We start from the raw sequence: 23,223 nt of genomic DNA, 5'->3' as shown, positions 1-23,223 counted from the left end.
TCGGGATGAAAGGATGTCAGTTATAATATTCGCTAATGATATTGCTATTCTGACTGGCGGTAAAGAAGATGTACGGTATGTGTTTAACGAAATGGAGAGTCTAATGGCTTCAGAATATGGACTGAAAATAAATCGAAGAAGGACAAATCTAATAAGAAGTAGCAGAAATGAGGACAGCAAGAAACTTAACAACACGATTGGTGACCACGAAATAGACAAAGTTAAGGAATTCTGCTGCCTTGGAAGTAAAATAACTCATGACGGAGAAGCAAGAAGGACATAAAAGGCTTAAAAAACATGCAAAGTGTGGGTTCCTGGCCAAGAGAAATCTGTTAGTATCAAACATAGGCCTCAATCTGAGGAATAAATCTGTGAGAATGTACGTGTGGAGAGCAATATTGTATGGTAGTGAAACATGGACAGTGGGAAAACCAGAGCAGGAGAGAATCGAAGCTTTTCAGATGTGGCACTACAGAAGAATGTTGAAAATTAATTGGATTGATAACATAAGGAATGAGGAGGTTCCCCGCAGAATTGGCGAAGAAAGGAACACATGGAAAACACTGACAAGAAGAAGGGTCGGGATGGTAGGACATGAGTTTAGAGAATAACCACTGTGGTATTAGAGGGAGCTATAGAGGGTAAAACTGTAAGGGAAGACACAGAATGGAATATATACAACAAATAATTAGGGACGTACGGTGGAACTGCTGCTCTGAGATAAAGAGATTAGCACAGGAGAGACAAGAGTGACGGGCCATATAAAGCCACTCAGAAAAAGGGTCCTCTATGTTTTTCTTTTTTTTTTTTTTTGTCATCAGTCTACTGACTGGTTTGATGCGGCCCGCCACGAATTCCTTTCCTGTGCTAACCTCTTCATCTCAGAGTAGCAGTTGCAACCTACGTCCTCAATTATTTGCTTGACGTATTCCAATCTCTGTCTTCCTCTACAGTTTTTGCCCTCTACAGCTCCCTCTAGTACCATGGAAGTCATTCCCTCATGTCTTAGCAGATGTCCTACAGGTATCATCCTGTCCCTTCTCCTTATCAGTGTCTTCCACATATTCCTTTCCTCTCCGATTCTGCGTAGAACCTCCTCATTCCTTACCTTATCAGTCCACCTAATTTTCAACATTCGTCTATAGCACCACATCTTAAATGCTTCGATTCTCTTCTGTTCCGGTTTTCCCACAGTCCATGTTTCACTACCATACAATGCTGTACTCCAGACATACATCCTCAGAAATTTCTTCCTCAAATTAAGGCCGGTATTTGACATTAGTAGACTTCTCTTGGCCAGAAATGCCTTTTTTGCCATAGCGAGTCTGCTTTTGATGTCCTCCTTGCTCCGTCCGTCATTGGTTATTTTACTGCCTAGGTAGCAGAATTCCTTAACTTCATTGACTTCGTGACCATCAATCCTGATGTTAAGTTTCTCGCTGTTCTCATTTCTACTACTTCTCATTACCTTCGTCTTTCTCCGATTTACTCTCAAACCATACTGTGTACTCATTAGACTGTTCATTCCGTTCAGCAGATCATTTAATTCTTCTTCACTTTCACTCAGGATAGCAATGTCATCAGCGAATCGTATCATTGTTATCCTTTCACCTTTTATTTTAATTCCACTCCTGAACCTTTCTTTTGTTTCCATCATTGCTTCCTCGATGTACAGATTGAAGAGTAGGGGCGAAAGGCTACAGCCTTGTCTTACACCTTTCTCAATATGAGCACTTCGTTCTTGATCGTCCAATCTTATTATTCCCTCTTGGTTGTTGTATATATTGTATATGACCCGTCTCTCGCTATAGCTTACCCCTACTTTTTCAGAATCTCGAACAGCTTGCACCATTTTATATTGTCGAACACTTTTTCCAGGTCGACAAATCCTATGAACGTGTCTTGATTTTTCTTTAGCCTTGCTTCTATTATTAGCCGTAATGTCAGAATTGCCTCTCTCGTGCCTTTACATTTCCTAAAGCCAAACTGATCGTCACCTAGCGCATTCTCAATTTTCTTTTCCATTCTTCTGTATATTATTCTTGTAAGCAGCTTCGATGCATGAGCTGTTAAGCTGATTGTGCGATAATTCTCGCACTTGTCAGCTCTTGCCGTCTTCGGATTTTGTGGATGATGCTTTTCCGAAAGTCAGATAGTATGTCGCCAGACTCATATATTCTATACACCAACGTGAATAGTCGTTTTGTTGCCACTTCCCCTAACGATTTTAGAAATTCTGATGGAATGTTATCTATCCCTTCTGCCTTATTTGACCGTAAGTTCTCCAAAGCTCTTTTAAATTCCGATTCTAATATTGGATCCCCTATCTCATCTAAATTTACTCCTGTTTCTTCTTCTATCACATCAGACAAATCTTCAACCTCATAGAGGCTTTCAGTGTATTCTTTTCACCTATTTGCTCTCTCCTCTGCATTTAACAGTGGAATTCCCGTTGCATTCTTAATGTTACCACCGTTGCTTTTAATGTCACCAAAGGTTGTTTTGACTTTCCTGTACGCTGAGTCTGTCCTTCCGACAATCATATCATTTTCGATGTCTTCACATTTTTCCTGCAGCCATTTCGTCTTAGCTTCCCTGCACTTCCCATTTATTTCATTCCTCAGCGACTTGTATTTTTTGTATTCCTTATTTTCCCGGAACATGTTTGTACTTCTTCGTTTCATCAATCAACTGAAGTATTTCTTCTGTTACCCATGGTTTCTTCGCAGCTACCTTCTTTGTAGCTATGTTTTCCTTCCCAACTTCTGTGATGGCCCTTTTTAGAGATGTCCATTCCTCTTCAATTGTGCTACCTACTGCGCTATTCCTTATTGCTGTATGTACAGCGGTTAGAGAACTTCAAACGTATCTCGTCATTCCTTATAACTTCCGTATCCCATTTTTTTGCGTATTGATTCTTCCTGACTAATGTCTTGAACTTCAGCCTACTCTCCATCACAACTATATTGTAATCTGAGTCTGTATCTGCTCCTGTGTACGCCTTACAATCCAGGATCTGATTTCGGAATCTCTGTCTGACCATGATGTAATCTAATTGAAATCTTCCCGTATCTCCCGGCCTTTTCCAAGTATACCTCCTCCTCTTGTGATTCTTGAACAGGGTATTCGCTATTACTAGCTGAAACTTGTTACAGAACTCAATAAGTCTTTCTCCTCTTTCATTCCTTGTCCCAAGCCCATATTCTCCTGTAACCTTTTCTTCTACTCCATCCCCTACAACTGCATTCCAGTCACCCATAACTATTAGATTTTCGTCCCCCTTTACATACTGCATTACCCTTTCTATATCCTCATACACTTTCTCTATCTGTTCATCTTCAGCTTGCGACGTCGGCATGTATACCTGAACTATCGTTGTAGGCTTTGGTCTGCTGTCGATTCTGATTAGAACAACCCGGTCACTGAACTGTTCACAGTAACACACCCTCTTCCCTACCTTCCTATTCATAACGAATCCTACACCTGTTATACCATTTTCTGCTGCTGTTGATATTACCCGATACTCATCTGACCAGAAATCCTTGTCTTCCTTCCACTTCACTTCACTGACCCCTACTATATCTAGAGTGAGCTTTTCCATTTCCCTTTTCAGATTTTCTAGTTTCCCTACCACGTTCAAGCTTCCGACATTCCACGGCCCGATTCGTAGAACATTATCCTTTCGTTGATTATTCAATCTTTTTCTCATGGTAACCTCCCCCTTGGCAGTCCCCTCCCGGAGATCCGAATGGGGGACTATTCCGGAATCTTTTACCAATGGAGAGATCATCACGACACTTCTTAAACTACAGGGCACATGTCCTGTGGATACACGTTACGTGTCTTTAATGCAGTGGTTTCCATTGCCTTCTGCATCCTCATGTCGTTGATCATTGCTGATTCTTCCGCCTTTAGGGGCAATTTCCCACCCCTAGGACAAGAGAGTGCCCTGAACCTCTATCCGCTCCTCCGCCCTCTTTGACAAGGCCGATGGCAGAATGAGGCCGACTTCTTACGCCGGAAGTCTTCGGCCGCCAATGCTGATTATTTATCAAAATTTAGGCAGTGGCGGGGATCGAACCCAGCAACCAAGATATTTTGATTATGAATCAAAGACGCTACCCCTAGACCTCGGGTATTAACGTACAACAATATCGTCGTTATTTTAATCAGAGTATTTGAAGTTATTCATTTAAGTCAGATACATAATTTTTCAGTGCATAGAATAATGGTGACGTGATGCCTGAATACGGGACACCATTCAAATTAGAATCACATATAAACATGTAGCCAGACAGAAATTTAAAGAATTTGAAAAAAGGAAATGAAGAATTATGTTTCAAAAAATTTAAATACAGCTTTTTTCAAGTGTTTTAGAATTTTTTTAAATTGTTTAATGTAATGAAGTTCATAAATGATGCTTGAATTTCACTCAGGAAAGGTGATGAGGAATATTGCCAGGTAACAGTAGCATGATAATATAAGGAAATATCGTTAGTCCAAAATTTGTTACTGAAATGCTGGGGAAGTTGGTACATTCTAGATGACAACGATGCTCAGGCTTATTATGATTTTTGGTTCATCAAATGCACTGACATTATAAGAAGAGGAGAACAGGCCATCTTCTTGATTTTCATTGGATGCTCACTGATTCCGGACTAAATATTAGTTTAGAAGAACGTACTCATTCGCAGCACAGCGGTGACCATTCGTTTCGCAAATGAAGCTACATCTTGCCGAAAATTTACGTAAACCGTTAAACAGTGCGGGCTACTCCATACGTGCGCTGACTTTGGCGAATCAACAACCATTTATTTTCCCTTCCGTTCCTAACAGTTGACTCCGTCATTCGAAAGATATTCTGTATGTAGCCAACTGTCTGGTGGTGCCCACGTTATTAACCATTTTTCATCCCTAATGTAGGACAGGACAATGACAATATGTATCTCGAAAAAGTTTAAAGAATAAATGCAAGTTTTTCACATGGTGTGTGGCAGGAAGCAACTTCGCACGCTGTTATAGTTTCTTCTGCGTTCGTATTCTAGTCTCGAATAGTGCCCTGGAAGAATGACTTCATACAAGCCAGAAGTTCTCTTATCTTACCATCCTAACATTTCGTAAGAGAGCAAATGAATTCAGTAATGACTAGTCTCTGTGAAACAAATAGTGCCCAGCTTTTCTGATGAGAGAGCAGAAGAACTCACACAAGAGTTTTCGTATGCGTTGTGATGGGTTTCACCCCTGCGATGTAGTGCCTCCTCTGTTGAAAAAGCATCAATCCAGTCCGTTGGAAAACATCAAGATTTATTAATTCTATTATAGGATAACGAAAACGCAAAAATTCTCTTTTCATGGCACGATTATGTATGTAATATAGAGCTTTCAGTTAAGTAGCTGGCTTACCAAAGATTGCAGAATGACCGTAATGAACGAATAACATGAAAGAGGCCTTCACTTCTGAAAAAGAGTTCATTATGCGAAGACGTGCTTAACAAACTTTCCCAGACGCTGTCACTCCACAGGAATTTCATGGTTTGCCTGAAATCTACAAGGGAGGAGTACCACAACGACCCATTGTGAGTAATTTGGGTACTCTTACTTACAATTTAGCGAAGTATCTATCGTCTATTCTTAGCTCCCTTGTCGGAAAATGTGAACACCATTTTTCCTATTTATTTATTTCTAGAGTTGTTATATAGCAGGTCGTGCATTTTGTGAATTTACATGTTATATCATACAAAGTCAGTTTTTTTTTAGAATTTTAGAAATGGATGAAATAAAAAATATCAAAAAGTAAAAGTGTATTAATACAATTTTGTTTAAACTTGTTGCTAATTTAGATAATTATAAGTTAAAATTTATTGTGTTTAATTAAAAACATGAGATATGGGAATCTTACTTAGATTTGATGTGACAGTTCTACCCTTTATACCTCCTGTGTGTGTGGTTACATGTGTTATATGTATTTTATTGGCTGTGGTAATACTCAATTAATAATGTATTGCTTAATTACGTTACAGTGTGTTTTCGAACATGAGGTAACAGTGAAGCTTGGGAGTTTATTTAACATGCCATAGTCAGTTGCATCAGATGCGAGGGCTCGATAAAACTTCGACCCAGTCACACCTGATGCAGCAAAAGAAGAAGCAGTGTCACATCGTTAGATAGTAGTGGCTATTAAATGGTATAACAACCAACTTGATAGAGAGCTACATTTTGAGAGTGATTCTGTTTACTGTTGGAGAACCTTAGCTTACTTTTACTACGTTTGTATCTGTACCTCGTTTTCATCTCCTGTGTGTGATAGAGCATCCTAGTCAGTGTCCCTGTATCTGTGTGGTTTACTATATTCTGTCTTACCCTATCATATGGCCTGTAGTGTTTGTATGGCGCATGTAGTGGTCGCTGTAATTCGTCTACGATATTGTTTATAAAGCCCCAGTCAAATTGTCTCTGTGTTAACTGTCCTATGCCTTGAGTCCCTAACCTCGGAGCTAGGGCATCGAAGATAAACATTATTTGTTCAGATGTGCCATTCTCGCCACAGACACAAATGTGAGTCTGTTGTCGGCCAAACCGGTGGAGAAGCACAGGATACGGGCCGTGGCCTATGAGATAGTGCACCATGCAGCTTGTTGGATTTATGTGCTTCAGATTCATCGGTACTCGGATACTGGGGAAGAAAGAACAGACCCGTCTTCTCTGATTAGTTGTGCCCCATTCTGTCTGCACGTATCGGTTCTCCACTTGTTTGATTTCCGTTATCGGTTATGTCTCGTCCAGTTATTTCTTCTATTTTGTAGCGTCTTCCCCTCTTCGGCCAGAAGGCTGTTACTCTGTGGCCAACTGAAATATCTATAAGGAAAACTCCCAGAACCACACACAGCGCCTTAACGAGGTCATGCCGAAAGCCCCCGAGATTCTAAGTAGAACACTCCTCTGGCCGCGCCGCACAATGGTTTTATGCCTACCTAAGCATAATCGATGTATCGAAGCACTAGCCACAAAACACGTTATTGACTCAGAGAGTGCTCATTGTCTGTAGGGGCAGTCTGTATCGTAAGGCGTTCAGTCTTGCAAGTTTATAGATGAGTCTAGTCGCTTTGTTACTTGTTAGTCTGCAATGTTCGTTAAAGTGTAAACGCTCGTCAATATAAAGGCCGAGGCGTTTTGTCATAATTTTCCTTTTTGTAGGTATATTGTTTATCTTTATAATTGGATCTCTTATTCAGCGTGCCTCTTAGAAGTAGGCAAACAATTTTGTTAATTGCTATTGTGAATTTGTTGTTCGTGTACTATTCATCGAAGAACACGAGGAGCCGCGTGGCAGATACCACTATCATAAAGTCATCAGCGTACGCAACCACTCCGTTTACCATGTCGTTGTGTTCTAGTGCATTCAGTAGTGGTTCTATGACTACGTCCCAGACAGTCGGTCCATGTATGGATCCTTGCAGACAGCATCTAGTTACCATCTTTATAACGTTTTGGCGATCAAAGTCCACTATCCTGTTTTTACAGTAAGTAACCTTTGAAACAGTTGTATAGAGCCAGCGAATTACTCATCTTCCTAAGTTTTGCAAAAGGTCTTCGAAAATACCAGCTACGTCATTTAGGATTGCTACTATGTATTTGTCATGCCGTTTCTTTAAGTATTTGTATGGAGTGTAGCCATGTATGGAAGTGAAACATGGACGATAAATAGTTTGGACAAGAAGAGAATAGAAGGTTTCGAAATGCGGTGCTACAGAAGAATGTTGAAGATTAGGTGGGTAGATCACATAACTAATGAGGAGGTATTGAATAGGATTGGGGAGAAGAGAAGTTTGTGGTACAACTTGACTAGAAGAAGGGATCGGTTGGTTGGACATGTTCTCAAGCATCAAAGGATCACAAATTTAGCATTGGAGGGCAGTGTGGAGGGTAAAAATCGTAGAGGGAGACCAAGAGATGGGTACACTAAGCACATTCGGAAGGATGTAGGCTGCAGTAGGTACTGGGAGATGAAGGAGCTTGAACAGGATAGAATAGCATGGAGAGCTGCATCGAACCAGTCTCAGGACTGAAGACCACAACAACCACATTTGTCATGTACTGTCTGTGTCATTTCTATGGCCCTGTTTACTGCATCGTAGATGGATTTATATATTCCAAATCCAAAGTGATATTGCCTGAGACCGAAGAGCTACGGGTGCGACTTAAGTCTGTCGCGCAGTAATCTCTCCTGCTCCTTTGTCAGAATGTTAGTGAAGCATATTGGCCTGTATATCTTAGGATCAGTCGGGTCTTTGTTCTCTTCTTTCTTGAGTACAACTACACCTGCCGTCTTCCATATATTCGGTGTTCGTCCTTCTAGTAGAGCATCATTCAAAAAGCCTGTCAGACATGTTACGATAAGTGGAGCAGCTTGTTTGATGGTTTCTGGGTGGACACCATCTAGGCCCGGAGTACTTTCGGTCTTTATTTTGTGCACTGCCAATGTAGCGTCTTCTTGAGCAAAAGGAAGTGTGATTCCTTCGTTTTCGTATTTGTCATTGAGTAGTCTGCGAAGGGCGGTGTGAAGTTGGTTGTTCTGAGTGTTGTCATCGACAGGAAGTAGTATGTTGAGGAGGTACTGTGCTGTGCATCTCCAGCCTCTTGTAGTAGTACCATCCGGTTTCTTCAATGCTGATAATGTCGTCGGGGTCTTTCTATGTTTAGTCTGCAGTTTAAACGGCATCCACCAGATGTTGCTCTATTAGTTTGTCCTAACGTATGTGTCCCAGTGGTTTTTCCTGGCATTACGTAGTTCATCTTTATATCGTGTTTTAGCGTCGCGGTAATGTTGAAATCTAATTTCTCTTTCCTGTACAGTCTTTTATGTTTGGTAATATCGTTTATGGCGAGTGTCTTTTCTTACTCTTGTTACTGGTACTGACCATGGTACCCTTTGTTTGGGTGCGTCGCGTACTTCAGGTACTCCTGTAGTTCGTGCTCTCTGTAGGATGTTTGTAAGAAAGTGACCTCTGTAATCTATGCCTCCTTATGTGACACATAAAGGAAACTCTTCAGTCACTTGCCTTAGTTTTGCATAGCAGCAACCTTGGGCGTTGTGATGAGTCTGTGCCTGTGTTTGTCTTGGTGTAAATAGTTACTGAGTTGTGATCACTAAGTATTCTCCTGTCAGCCGCTGTGACCGAGCGGCTCTAGGCCCTTCAGTCTGAAACCGCATTGCTGCTACGGTTACAGTTTCGAATCCTGCCTCGGGCATGGATGTGTGTGATGTCCTTAGGTTAGTTAGGTTTAAGTAGTTCTAAGTTCTAGGGGATTGATGACCTAAGATGTGAAAGTCCCATAGTGCTCAGAGTCATTTGAACCACTTGAAGTATTCTCCTATAGAGTATCCGCCAGTATGCTACCTGTATCAATGATGCGCCGTTTGAAAGAGAAATGTCTATTTTGCTATGCTTTAAATGACATGATTTTCGTGCAGTGCTTGAAGTCATTACGTCTTGGTCTCTCAGATTTATTTGTGAACTTTCATGCAATGTAACTTTTTAGCCGTGTTCCTTTTGAAGAGTTCTTAGTAAAAAACTAGACTAAAAATAATGAAACTTTTCTATCATGTGTTGACGTCAACTTATTTTCTGTTCGTTGATGACTATTTAGATTGAACTGATGGCGTGGCTATGGACAGTCCATTATCCACCACAGTCGTTTACTAATTTATGGAAGAGTTTTGTCTATTAAATCAGGCAATCTTTCGGAAATGTTTATGGGATTTGTCTTGTCATTCTTTATTGTTATTTTCTTTAACTGTTGCCATTTCACAGTTGGGATGATATTTTTTAAGTTTGTGGTTGGTGTGTTAACAATTGCAAGTAAACAAGGCTGTGTCGACAGGGTACTGGGCTAAGTTAACTTCTTGAATGAGAGATACGTCATTAAGGAAACGTTTAGAACAGTGAGTGATAACACCGACCCTTGAAGAATGCCGGCATCAGTTATTTTTATTTATAATCGCTTTCGCTCTATGAACACAGTGCTCTGTTTGTTCGTCAGGAACTTGTCTATGATATATCATTCAAATACAGTAGTCTTTGTCAAGATTTTCATGATTAGTTCATCTTTCCACACTTTATCTTAAGCCCTTGTCCTGCCCATAAACATTGCTGCCTTTAGTTTCTAGATGGTAATGCTGTAAGCGACCTTTTCAATTAAACAGAGAGCCCTTATTTAGGCAGAGAGCTTTTTCTTAAAACCAGGTTGCCAAGTTCTGGAGCTCAACAAGACTGATGGGTTCCAAGTACTGGACTGATGCTCGTTATAAAAAATACTAAACTTGAACGGATAAAACTTTGTATATCCTCGTTGTCACCGTCCGGGAACTTGAGTGTTTAGGTGCCCTGCTCCTCATTTTCCGGTGTAGGTAACGTGCCAACACGATTGCTACAGACCGTAGTCTCTGCAAGCGCCTTGAACACCGACATTTCAGCATTTATAGTTGTGTTTTCCACTAAGTGGTACCCTCGCTGCTCCGGTCTCGCTGTTATACGCTGTAATTACTCAATTTGGCATAGGTTGCCAGGAGTGGGGAAGGTTAGACACTGTAATAATACAGCAGAGACTATAATGGACACCGCATTTAATGTAAAGGAGTGTAGTTCTCTCCTGATCGGCTATCATGGCCACTGGGTACTGGTAGCTGCAGTCGTATTGGACGCCTTAAAATCGGCAAGAGCATACTAAAGATGTTTATCTCTGCCTTCTCTTAGGTACCTTTATGAAGTGGTCTATCAATCATGCTTACATTTAAAAGATCGTGACCAAAACTCCCACTACGCAGCAACTATTAACCCGTTAGTCGCAAAATGTTTGAAGTAATCTTCCACGGGACTCTCAATTTAAAAGATATGTGGGACTGTGAAGATGATAAACACTTACATGAAAACACACTGCCATATGCGAGTTTAGATCGTCATACAAAACAGAATGTGAAACTAAGCTTGCTCAATTGCAAATTCCAAACTTAACAATTGGTTGAGAGTTAAACCTTTGTCACGTGGCAAATGAGCGAAAACAAAGCAGACCAAACACTGAAAATCAAGAAGAATGCGTAGCCCATCGTCAGAAACACTCATCCATCTTGATGTAGCAGCATCTTGACACGATAATTTGGGAATTACGTCTTTCTATCTTCACAGGCAAACATTTTATTTTTCCTTTCAGCAAAAGTCACTACGTAATCGACAAGGAAACTAATAATTGCTACCACTCAGAAGTTAATTCCAGTACGCGTTATAGTGTCCGAAATGCGTTAACACTTGTAAACGTACTTTGTTAACACACGGTCAATATTCCTGCGGAACATTCATGTGTGCATTTTTTTCTATGAAACCTGCGTATCATGTCTCAGCAGGCAGCGATTCACCGCCGTAAACTACATATGCCAACCCACAATTTACAAACGTCTGTATCGATTTTTGTTATTAAGGTGGAGTTTACCTAATTGGGTCACATTCTTTACTTTCAACTTTAGTTTGTGGCTTACGCAGTTCCGTGTAAAGTGAAGGGCTACTAATCCATTAGAATTGCTTTGTGACGTCAGTAAAACTTCCAAGTACTTGTCCGCAGCCGTCCTCCGGCTATCCCCAATATCAAATTCGTTCCGTGTGTTTCTCACTCTGCAGAAGGTCTACATGCACCAAGAAATCTTTTAAAACTTCTGTGGAAGAAGCGCTGAGAGAGGTGGTGCACTGGTTAGCTCACTGGTCTCGTATTCGGGAGGACGGCGGTTCAAAGCCGCATCCGGCCATCCAGAGATAGCTTTTTCATGATTTCCCTAAATCGCTCCAGGCAAATGCCGGGATGGTACCTTTAAAAGGGTACGACCGATTTTTTTCCACATCCTTGACACGCTCAGAGCTTGTGCTCAGTCTCTAATCACCTCGATGTCGACGGGACGTTAAACCCAATCTTCCTTCCTGCCTTCCTTCGTTTATGACAGAAGCGGTTTTCTCACGCACCAAATACTCTAAACATGTGCGTTATCAGAGCCTTGCCGCCCAGTACAGGCTCACCGCCTTCTCTAGCTAACGTTTCACACATGCCTGCACAATGTGTAAGTAATTTGCTGTTATTACAGTTGAAATTTAATGAAGAAATGCGTTAACATATAAATTGTTTCATCACATCACCATATGGTTTGCCTGATACTGTTGCATTAAATTTACGTGAAGGCCTTAGCTGTCATTCAGTTGAATGAAAATTATCAAGTATAAATCTTAAATAAAAAGATGAAGAGGAGACAGATATTTGTATGATACTATAGCGTGGTTGCTACGCTAAAATACGAATTATATTATCTTCAACTAAGAGTCTGTTCAATTCTGCTTAGCACGATTTTCTCATGTCTTTGGTCATGATGGGTAATAAGATGATGGCTCTGAAATTGTCGAGTTGTTTCATGTCTTTTTCGCATTTAGAAACGCTAATGATAACAACGAATTTCCAGATTTTCGGAAAATAGTACAATAATAAACATTTATTACGTATTGTTATGTAGACAGGATGGCTCTATTATTCGCTATGGAGAATCAACAGCACTTGCGCAGAAAATCGTTACTGCTGCCCCATAGCGCAATATGAAGATACTATGATCCACTGCCGAAGATTGGCAGAAAAGATGAATTGTTACGGGATGTGTGCCTCTGCCAGCCGATTCAAAACCAGCTTCTTTTTACAATATGAGTAAAGTAGAATTCCATATTTTACTTAAAAGGAGATCCCTTGTGTCTGTTTCTAATATTATCTGACAATCAAATATCAATAACTCATGGACTTTATTTTGTACACACGAGCACAATTTTTCCCACACATACAATAGGCTTCCATATTTTTCATGTGGAACGTATTGTCTCAGAATTAAACTTCTGACCAAAGGTTTCGGAAGGTTGTAAGGCAAATGCTCCAATTGGTAATCCTGCCTTAAATACACCCAACTGGGATTCCGTTTGCTCCCTTACCAGATCGCCTGGTGTTTGGTTGCAAAGTACCTTTCTCTCCTATGGTCATTACTTCAACAGCCCGCTCTATCTTTAGACTGAAAGAAAAAGGTTATGTTTAGAGTCAGGTGTCTCTTCCTACTTTTAGCACCGATTGCCAGAGGTCATTCTGCATTTCGTAAAAATTTTCTGAGCCTGTACCTCACCAGTATACAACAGCATGATCTGTGAATAGTGTCTTGACGTTACACATTTGGTCATTTCTCTTCTTTCCCCTTAGAGCCTTCTAAGAACCATACACAATTCCAGTCTTTCATCTTTCGTTATATCTACATTTTTTCCATCATTTCTGTTTTGTTTCGCTGTGCTTCTTTTTCTTGCTTGCAGAACACTTTCAGCTTGTTCATTTATCTCCCACCGTGAAAACTCTCCATTTTTAATTTTTCCTCTTAAACTTTTCTGTTTCCATTATTTCTTCTTCCCATTGTTGTTTCTTTCCAAATATTACTTGACCATTTTCTTCGGTTGGTGTTATCCTTTCTCTGAATATGCCGATTAAAACAAAATCCTCCTCCTCAATGTTTCTGATATGGTTGCTTTTATAGCTCGAATCTTTGATGGCAATGTTTATTTTTAATCAGGTTATTAATTTTGGCCAGTAATTATCACCTTCTGCCTAGAAAATATAGCCTCATTTACAAATCAGACTTCACTACACGAATGTAAAGCAGAAAACAACCATAAAATGAATGTACGACGTATCCTTATTTGAGTAAAAACGTGTTGCGTTACACATATGACGTCATTACATGTGATGGTGCAATCAAAATTTTAGCCATTTCGCCTTTGTCAGAGAAATGAAATTGTGGTGTGTATGGAACACCACTGAAGCGTGAGTACTACACACGACGGGAGACTCAGTTACACTGCTGTGCAACGATAACAAACGTGAATCCATCGTAGCCCGCCATATGTCACCGCTGCTCTTCAGTTTATATGATTTCAAAATGGTAAATTCCTTACACTCAAATGTATAAGAACTAAGTTCACATTTTACAGAAAGAAATGTAGAAGATAAAACGGAAATGATTATGCTTGCTCGTCGTATAACAAATTTAACGGACAAGGAGGCTTTATTAAGAAAAATGCTTAGGTCAGAAGATTACATAGTCTCTTTACAGACTCGAAACAATTTAATTACCGAATTACAGCTAGCTGGAGAAAACATTATGAAATGTGGACATTGCGCTCACGCAGCGCGTCCGCCGGAGGGGACCTCGCAATAAACCACAGGCACAACAGTGAAACGGAATAAAATGTCACTGGACGCCACAGCATCACTGCCAACACGTCATCCACACAACAACCATAATTATAAAGTATCAGTATGCCAAAATAGGAATTATAAAATTATACAGTATAAAAAGATATAGCAACATACATGCCACGCCAGGAATCCCACACCGCTGTACCATATAACTGTTCATGACATTTCAAATGTTTGGCTCGTAAATGAAACAATATTTTCAATGGGCAGGTTACGCCCGTTGATTCCACTCGCTAATAAAGAGTGGATAAAACGGTTCACAATAAAACAATGGGACGACGTAAAAAAGTAACTGTATTATCTATTCTTGATAGCAGGAATAGTTTTTTTTAGTATCACATAAGATAACTAATTTTATATACTATGAGTGTCTTCTTCAAAATTTAAAACAATGAATTATCTATATTCTATAACATGGTCACAGAATAATGACTAAAAACGTATGATAAGGTACAAGTTTTTAGTCATTATTTTGTGACCATGTTATACAATATAGATCATTCTTTGTTTTAAATTCTGAATAAGACACTCCTAGCAGTATTAAAACCAAGTTAATTTGTTAAAAATACAGTGACCGAGGGCTGTTTCTCTTTCAATTGTAGCTATTCACGGCCTCTCAACGTGCAGCTATGTACAAAATTTTACGTAAAGTTGTAGATGAGTTCTGCTATTTAGACAGTAAATAAATGATGATGGCCAAAGTACAGAGGATGGAAAGTGTAGACTGGCAATGAGAAGACAGGTATTTCTGAAGAAGATAAATTTGTTAACGTCGAGTATAGTTTAAGTGAAAGGAAGTCCTTTGTGAAGGTGTTTGTATGGAGTGTTGTCATGTATGCAAGTGGAACATGGACAATGAACAGTTTAGATAAAAAGAGAATAAAAGCTTTCTATATGTGCTGCTATAGAAGAATGCTGAAGATGGGTCAATCACGTAACTAATGAGGAAGTCTTCAATAGAATTGGTAAGATAAGAAATTTGAGCCACAACATAACCAAAACAAGGCATTGGCTGACTGGACACATTCTCAGTCATCAAGAGCTCGCCATTTTGGTACCGGAAGGAAGGGTGGAGGAAGGCGGGGGACGGGGTGGGGCGTAAAAATCGTAGAGGGAGACGAAGAGACATATATAGTAAGCATATTCAGAAGGATGTAGGTTCCATTCGTTATTCGGGGATGAAGAGACTTTCACAGGATAGAGTAACGTGGAGAGCTGCATCAAACTAGTGTTCGGACTGAAGATCACAACAAAAAATTCCTGAATTTTGTTACTTGTTTCTTTTTTATGTAATATGAATGAAAGGAGGCAGTCGTATATTTTGCAGCCAGTTGTAAGACCAGTCATTTGTTGTCATGCAGGTAAATATGATGAAATACATTTCGAGATCAAACTTTTGTGACGAGCCGCCGATAAATGGATCTTACAATGATGTGTAAAGTTCAGAATTATTTCTGTTAACAAATTATGAACTGCAATTTGTCCACCAACACTTCACCCCACCCCTCCCCCTCCCCTACTTCGCCATTTCACATTGTTTTCCCCGGATATCTGAATTTCTTGCAGAGTTCTGCTGGGCTACATTCTTTTCTTCTAAAGCACTATTTATATTAGTCACAGTCGTTGTGGTCCAGCAAATAAAGCGCTAGACACCACTCCCAGAGCCCCGGGTACAATCGCAGGTGGGGATGCCGCAAATACATCCTGTTTGCGGTCCCTCCAGGGTGGTCCCAGGTCCACTCAGTCTGCAGTGAAAATGACTACCGGATATATTTTCTGGGTGCAAAAGGCGGCCAAGGCCGCGCGCGCCTGGTGTCACAGTGGACAGAAGGACTGCACTTTACCGGCAGTCAGAGCGGTATTACGGTCATGGGCTTCTGCCACAGATTTTACCTTGGCCTTCCTTTATATTAGTCATAAATTAGTCTTTTGTGCATAAATCCGTAAGGCTACCGTGTTGGCCGCCAGAGATTATGTCGTATTTCTGCACTTGTCAGGTATTCAGAAAATATGGCAAAACATCTCCAAACCTTTATTTCACGACATATGATTGGAAACATTTTGTGTCTTTTACGTTTTCCTCTAATATTATCTCAATTTTTCCAAGATTTAATTGAAATGGAACGGAGGTAAGTCTAACACCTACATTTATTTCATAAGGCTAAGTGTTTATTTCTTTTGTGTGTAGGAGTTTCACAAACAAGTTTGGATTTAACTCCAGTTTCACAGCAGAATTTACTTACTGTTTCTCTGGAAACCAAGTCAGAAGATTTTTAAAATCAATCAGTGTTAGAACTACGTCTTGGGATTTCAGTACCCGTTGTCGAATTATGAAATTCATGTTGAGGAGAGGTTTGAAGCAGTGTCTTCCCTTCTAAAGACAACCTGTTTACCACATAGTTGACTGCCAAGGACAGATTATCAGGCTAGATAACGCAGTTACCAATATTATATAAGCAACTGGTAAAAGAGTGAGACATCTGTGATTGTCAACATCTTGCTTGTTCCATTTCTTGTGCAGCTAATGTATTAGGACCGCTTTTCATTTCTCTAGAATCTTGTTTTCCAAGTTACTTCAAGTAACTTGTAGATCAAATATAGCTGTTATACAGTCTTCCCCCTGTTATTTGTTGACAGATTTTATTATTTCTCCGATCTCTTCAGTGATAAGGCGTGCATCAGCTTATAGGCTTTTGTGAAACTGTGAAAATTCCGCTTCTGGTTTGCTTCTGGGCAGCTAAGAAGATCTAGATGATCTGCAAGTATTTCACTCTTCTCGGTGTCGCCAAGAATAATTGCACAATTTACATATCTGAAAGAATACTCTGAGACTGATAGATTTTTAAGGTGTTTTCCATTTTTGTTAGTTTTTCATCGCACAAGCCATTCCACCATACCTTCTTCTTATTTTCTTCTGACATATATTTTCTACGTTGCAGTTTTAATTTGTTTCTACAATTTTGTGTAACCTAAGGCGCGCAAAGAGCTATCGGGTACCTGAAAACTAACTGTAAGCCCGGCATACCTTTAAGTTCTAAGTTGTTGTTGTGGTCACAAACTAGTGGGATGCGGCTCTTTATGCTACTCAATTATGTGCAAGCTTCTTCATCTTCGAGCAACTCCTGCAACAGACATCCTTCTGAATCTGCTTACTATATTCTTTTGTTGGTCTCCCTCCACGATCTTTGCCCCACGCTTCCCTCCAATACTAAACTGGTGAGACCTTGATGCCCCAGAATGTGTCCAACCAACCGGTCCCTTTTTCTAGTCAAATTGTGCCACAAATTCCTCTTCTCCCCAATTCTGTTCAGTACCTCCTCATTAGTTACGTGATCAATCCATCCAACCTTCAGCATTCTTATGTAGCACCACATTTCAAATGCTTCTACTCTCTTCTTCTGTAAACTGCCTACCGTCCATGTTTCACTTCCATACATGATTACACTCTATACAGATACTTTCAGAAAGAGCTTCCTGGCACCTAAATCTATATTAAATACTAAAAAATATCTCTTCTTCAGAAAAGCTTTTCCTGTCATTTACCGTTCTACATTTTGTATCCTCCCTACTTCGACCATCATCAGTTATTTTGCTTCCAAAATAGCAAAACTCAACTACTAATCTAAGTGTCTGATTTCCTAATCTAATTCACTCAGCATCACCCGATTTAATTAGGCTACACTCCATTATCCTCGTTTTGCTTTTGTTGATGTTCATGTTATATCCTGCTTTCAAGACACTGCCCATTTCGTTCAGCTGCCGTGTCTTCTCCCTGGGCTTTAATTCCCACTCCAAATTTTTGTTTGGTTTCCTATACTGCTTGCTCAGTATACAGATTGAATAACATTAGGGATGGAATATAAACCTGTTTCACTCCATTCTGAATCCCTACATCCCTTTCATGCCCCTGGATTCTTATAAATGCTATCTGGTTTCCGTACAAATTGCAAACAGGCTTTCGCTCCCTCGTATTTTACCCCTACCACCTATAGACTTTGAAAGAGAGTATTCCAATCAACATTATAAAAAGCTTTCTCTAAGTCTACAGATGCTATAAACGTAGGTTTGCCTTTCATTAACTTATCTTCTAAGAGAAGTCATAAGGTCAGTCTTCCTCGTGTGTTCCTACATTGCCCCGGAATCCAAATTGGTCTTCCACGAGGTTGGCTTTTACTTGTTTTTTTCCTTCTTATATAAAGAATTCTTGTTAATATTTTTCAACCGTGACTTATTAAACTGATGGTTCGGTAATTTTCACATTTGTCAGCACCTGCTTTATTTGTAATTGGAACGACTATATTATTGTTGAAGTCTGAGGGTATTTCGGTTGTTTCATAGATGTTACTCACACACATATTGCTCACCAGATGGAATAGGTTTGTCACGGCTGCTCCCAAGGCTATCAGTACCACTGGTGGAATATTGTGTGCCCCCGGAGCCTTGTTTCGATTTAGGTCTTTCAGTGCGTTATCAAATTCTTCATGCATTATCACATCACCCTTCTCATATTCATCTACTTCCTCTACCTCTACCGTTTCCATAATATTGTCCGCCAGTACATATCCCTTTTGTAGACTCTCTATATACTATTTCCACCTTCCTGCTTTACCGTGTTAGTTTATGACTGATTTTCAATCTGAGGTCTTGATATTCATTCAGGTGGTTCTCTTTTCTCCAAAGGTATCTTTAATTTTCCTTTAGGCAGCATCTGTCTTACCGCTAGTGATGTATGCTTCTTCATTCTTACATTTATCCTTTAGCCATTCCTGCTTAGCCATTTTACTCTTCTTGCCGATCTCATTTTTTAGACGTTTACATTCCCTTTCGCTTGCTTCATTTATTGCGTTATAGTATTTTCTCCTTTTATCGATTTAATTCAATATCTCTTGTGTTACGCAAGGATTTTAATGGCCCTTATCTTTTCACCTACTTGATCCTCTGTTGCCTTCACTATTTCATCTCTTGAAGCTACCCATTCTTCTTCGACTGTGTTCTTTCCCCTGTTCTTCTCAATCGTTTCGTAAAGCTTCCTCTGAGTGAGGCCCTTAATCGGGCAGTTAATTTAGAAAATTTGAAAAAGGAAATGTATAGGTGGGAAATAGTGACGTTCGGTGGCAGAAGGGATAGAACTTCTGGTCAGTTAAAGACAGGGTTATAAATACACAATCAAACAGGAGTAATGCAGGAGTAGCTTTAATAATGAACAAAACAAATTGGAAAGGTACTATGAGCGGCATAGTGAACGCAGTCTTGTTGCCAAGATAGATACGAAACCCACACCCACCACAATAGTTAAAGTTTATATGCAAACTAGCTCCACAGAGATTGAAGTAATATATGATAAAAGAAATTATTCAGATAGTTAAGGGAGACGAAAATTTAATACTCACTGGGGGCTGAAATGCGATAGTAGTAAAAAGAAGAGAAAGAAAAGTAGTACGTGAATATGGGCTGGGGGTAAGGAATGAAAGAAGAAGCCGCTTCGCAGAATTTAGCACAGAACGTAATTTAATAGTAGCTAACACTTGGTTTAAGAATCACGAGAGAAGATTGTGTACGTGGAAGAGACCTGGAGACACCGGAAGCTTTCAGATGAGTTGCATAATGGTGAGACAGAGATTTCGGGTTTTAAACTGAAAGAAAATTCCAGGGGCAGATGTGGACTCTGACCACCTTTTATTGGTTATAAACTGCTGAAGAAACTGAAAAAAAGGAAGGAATTTAAGGAGGTGGGTCCTGGATCAACTGAAGATCTAAGGTAACAACTCGTAATGTAAGCAATTGCAATGGGTAACATGATTTTAAGGAGCCTACTGTACCTGTTGACTTAGGAATTACACTAAACTTTATTGTATTATGAATGGAAGGTGTGAAACAGAAACAGTCTTGCAGTAAACGCCATAATTTGTTGAATAGAACGCAATAAAATATGAACAGATTACAGAAGATTGCTGAAAGATTTATGAACTCAATACAAATAACTTTAACTACTGCATTTTGAATGCTTTGCATTGTTACGTTACTCAGCGACATAAATGAGTGCTTCTGACGCAAAGTATGAAATAGTATTTGTTTTTACTGAAAGTTCGTTAACCCCCTAACAAACAGAGTGGACACCTGCTGGTTAATGAAGAGACTCATGCAATCAATGCAGCAACTGTGAATATGAGGCAGGATAACGTACAGAAATCCACAAGTGCAGACCTAGAACGCCCTACTGCGCCATCCTGACACTTACACTCACCGTAATTATTCTCGGACAGCTGTGCTGGATGCCACTCACGTGCAGACAGCACTGCTGTAAAGAACGTGGGTGAGATGCTGCGCCTGCAGCTCCGAACACCGGTCTGAGGTAAGATGCGGCTCCAGACCGTGACTTCAGCGTCCCGACCACGCGCTCGAACCCTGTCTACTGCGAGCTCTCACCACCATCTGCCTCTGTTTCTAGTGACTTCCTAGGCCCAAGCAATATCTCCCCGTCAATATGGCCACCAATAGTGAAAAGTGCATACACGACAGCCCAATAGCGCGCATTCCCTCCAACACACACAATCCCGTCAGACAAGACATTACGATATGAATCCAGTCATACCACTTCGAAGAAAGTCGCTTCAGCTCGGTGTCCATGAAGCCACTGATTAATTTACCAATGGTACACTATCGTGCCCAGCACTATGACATCAGAGGTCTTCTGAAATGAGGGAGCTGTTCAAGAGGCTAGGCCCATTATTTCAGCACACCATGTTTCTTTGGGGAAGCGAGGGATGGTTACCTACAAAATTCTTTTCCGATAAGCAGGAAAGTGGCGCTCTGCTGCTGTTTGTGTGGTGAGTTGGCTACTTCCGCCACAGGTATTCCCAGACTGTACAATACACAATGGCCTCCGGGTCCGATAACTGTGTCCTGGCGAACCAACTTCTGCGAACACAGGCCCTGAGGCCGCATTCTCCACTCACGGCAGAGACTCGCTCTTTGCTCACAGCAATCTCTTCATTCGATCCCACCGAGTGAGGTGGCGCAGTGGTTAGCACACTGGACTTGCATTTGAGAGGACGACAGTTCAGTCCCGCGTTGGGCTATTCTGATTTAGGTTTTCAGTGATTTTCCTAAATCGCTTCAGGCAAATGCCGGGATGGTTCCGTTGAAAGGGCACTGCCGACTTCCTTCCCCAGCTTTCCCTAACCCGATGAGACCAGTCACTTCGCAGTTTGGTCTCCTCCCCTACATCAAACTAACCAAACCCATGTCACGCTTCATAGAAATTGAGACGTGAGACATTCGATCCCAAATTCGAGGCTCTATGTCTTGCCACACTCACAGAAGTCATCCATAAAACACAGTTAAGTAGGCTGTATGGGTTTTTATGTCGGTAACTTCACGTAGCGCTCTGTATGGAAATCACTGGCTGTGCTGTGTGCAGTCCGTGGCTGGTTGAAATTGTTGGAATATTCGCTACTGTAGTGTTGGGCAGTTGGATGTGAACAGTACGTAGCGTTGCGCAGTTGGAGGTGAGCCGCCAGCAGTGGGATGTGGGGAGAGAGATGGCAGAATTTTGAGAGCGGACGATCTGGACATGTGTCCGCCAGAACAACAAAATTTGTAAGACTGGTTGAACACTATTAAGGTAAATACATTGTTTGTTGATGAAGGTTTCTCGGGTCTCCAGTCGGGTGGTAGCGTTGATATCTCGCGACGTTTCGGGAAGTGTCATACCACCCATCTTCGCCCCCGGCTGCAGACCCGAGAAACTTTCATCAATAGTTTACGCCGGCAAAGCCTACAGTCACATATACATTGTTTGTTCTCTATCAAAATCTTTCATTTGCTGACTATGCCTATCAGTAGTTAGTGCCTTCCGTAGTTAGAATCTTTTATTTAGCTGTCAGTATTGGCGCTCGCTGTATTGCAGTAGTTCGAGTAGCGAATATTTTTGTGAGGTAAGGGATTCATGAAAGATCTAGGTTATTGTTCGTTAATGCCATTCTTTTGTAGGAACTATTGAAAGTCAGATAACATTGTGCTAAAAATATTGTGTGTCAGTTTATTGATGATCAGAATAAGTAAAGAGAGAAATGTCTGAGCACGTTCAGTTTTGCTCAGGTGCTTGAAAATCATATAATGTAAGGGGGTTATCAGCACAGTAATTCATAAATTTTTCTAAGGGGACGTTACAACAGGCTGTCTCAGTACCAAGTTAAAATGAAAATAAATGAGACTGGAAAGAGCGCAGTAAATCCTATCCCTGGGATTCGGTGTACTTTCATAGATATTGCCATGTAATATGCACCCATATCATTCTCTCCTCCCGTAATCTGCTTCATTTAGAATGAAACAGGAATGCAGAATAGGGTACACATTTCAACTCCTGTTAGTTATGATGTTGTGTTGTACTAATTACTTCCTGAAAGTTTTCTATTGTCACTAGAGTAACTTTGTTCCTACTTATGTTAAGAATTTCCGGTTTTCTGATTGTTATAAGATAGAAGTTTAGTTTAATTTTACAAGAAGCAAATTCTTGAATTCTTCGTGCTCTAACATTCATATTTTCCCTAATATTCTTTTGAGAAATAGCTACATGTTATAATTTGAAATAATCTAAGACTAAACTTGGAGATCAGATGTTTGATTTTGTCGCTAGCTTGTCAAGGAAAGTCCACATTAAATTAAAATAATGAAATTTACACAAATCGATTAGTGTTAAGATGTTTTTGTTTAATCTTTGGTGTGCCAGATATTACACTGCAGTTTTTTTTGTGAGAATGTCTTGAAATCACCCACTTTTGTTACCATATTTGTGTTTGTGGGCATACAAGTAGCCAGAAGACCCCAAAAATCTTTGGTTTTACTTGGATTCTCCTGTCATTGTTTACAGGTGCATGACAAATAATAAATGTGTTCCTTTCGTTCTTATAT

The sequence above is a fragment of the Schistocerca gregaria genome, chromosome 4 (assembly GCF_023897955.1).
Source record: "Schistocerca gregaria isolate iqSchGreg1 chromosome 4, iqSchGreg1.2, whole genome shotgun sequence".
Taxonomy (NCBI): domain Eukaryota; kingdom Metazoa; phylum Arthropoda; class Insecta; order Orthoptera; family Acrididae; genus Schistocerca; species Schistocerca gregaria.
Note: the sequence above shows the minus strand (reverse complement) of the source record.